At 35.7% G+C, this 1,761-nt stretch overlaps 1 pseudogene; it reads right to left on the bottom strand.

Annotated features, from left to right (window-relative positions):
* Positions 1-1,278, bottom strand: part of LOC102830936 — a 155,443-nt pseudogene extending 154,165 nt beyond the window's left edge.
* Between the last annotated feature and the right edge of the window lie 483 nt (positions 1,279-1,761).

The following is a 1,761-nucleotide window of genomic DNA, read 5'->3' as shown; positions in this document are numbered from 1 at the left end:
ATCTAGTACTAAAATTTTTATTAACTCATTAAAAAATAGTGAAAACAGAGATATGAACATATTTATAAAATGGAAATTCCCTGCTTTAACAGGATACAATTATGAAAGATTAAGATTAATGTTTCTATCTTACATCTTTATTTATTCTACATATCCAAAAGCTTGAAATCCTTACTATACAGTACATGGCTTTTGTTTATTTTGCTTGCTTATTTTTCCAGTTTAAATTTGTTGAATAGATCTGATCATGAGAAGGGAGTAAAAGGTATTGCAAGAGTGGTTTATATATATATTGGTTAAATCTCAGTATTTTATTATTATGATGATGATGGATTTTTTGTATTATAATTTTGGCTTATGATAGTGGTCAGTCTTCCCCCTCCTCTTCCCTCTCGTCTTCTTTTTCCTCTTCTCTTCCACTTCTTCTTCCTTCTCCTGTTCTCTTTCCTCCTCCTTTTCCCCTCCTCCTTCCTCTTTTTTCCTTTCACTTTCTTCATTTTCTGTTCCTTCAACTCCTTTTCTTCCTTTACTTCAGATTCATCAGGGGTAAATGTCATCTGTTGTTCCAAAAAGGTATTTGGAAAGCAGATATCAAAATTAGTATGGTACTCAGTATAAAACACAGTAGTCTCAATATTAAAATTAATATGCACAGTGGATCACACACAATTGGCCAGGGCAGGAAAGCAGATATCAAAATTAATATGGTACTCAGTATAAAACACAATATTCTCAATAGTAAAATAAATATGCACAGTGGATCACACACAATTGGCCAGGGCACTTCCCACTTTGGGTACCAAAATCAATAATCCTGTGGTCCAGCAATGTCATTCCTGGGTATTTACTTGAATAAATAATATGTGCACGTGTCTCTGCTACCACATTCAGTACAAAATAATCCATGATTTTAAGGTCTCCTCAGAGTTCTTCCTGGTGCATAGTTGCATATGAAAACTGCTGCATGTTTTAATACATCCAATTCTTGAACACGAGTGACAGCACAGCCAACTTTGTAAGAGTTGTCCCAAACAAGCTGCAAATAATGAGAAAATTCATAAGCACAACTACCATTTGCATAATGATAGTTTTGCCTTTCTGCACACTAATGTTTGATATCAATACTTGCAGTAAATTCATTTTCAGGGCTAATCCAGCTATTTTCATCAATACCATTAAATCTATGATAGGCCATATTTAGGTCTTCCAAATAAGTATTAGGTGCAACCAAGCATTTTTTCCCCACACTCTAGCAGTCCGTGACAATGCTACAGCCCATGTTCATTGATAAAGTCTATGTCCTCTTCAAGTGGCAAAAATCTCACATTCAAACCAGAACTCAGTAATAGAAGCCAGAGCTCACAGAGCCACAGGTTCAAATCACCCATGGTGACTCTGGGAGCAGCTGAGAGTGCCACTTGAAGACTACAGTCTGTGATGACTCCATGATCCACCGGGCACTACAGTCTTCTTTTATGTTGTTTAAAAAAGTTGCTTGCTATGAAGAAGTCATTGGTCTTGCAAATTTCTATCATGTGATCTCCAGCATTGTTTCCATCACCAAGGCCACATTTTCTGAAAACTAATCCTTCCTCTTTGTTTCCAACCTTTGCATTCCAATCACCAGTAATTCTCAATACATCTTGATTACATGTTTGGTCCATTTCAGACTGAAAAACTGGTAGAATTCTCAATTTCATCATCACTGGATTTAGTGGTTGCTGCATATTTGAATAATAGTTGTATTAACAGATCTTCCTT

The sequence above is a fragment of the Chrysochloris asiatica genome, unplaced genomic scaffold (assembly GCF_000296735.1).
Source record: "Chrysochloris asiatica unplaced genomic scaffold, ChrAsi1.0 scaffold00295, whole genome shotgun sequence".
NCBI classification, from domain to species: domain Eukaryota; kingdom Metazoa; phylum Chordata; class Mammalia; order Afrosoricida; family Chrysochloridae; genus Chrysochloris; species Chrysochloris asiatica.
This window is presented reverse-complemented; position numbering and strand designations above follow the sequence as displayed.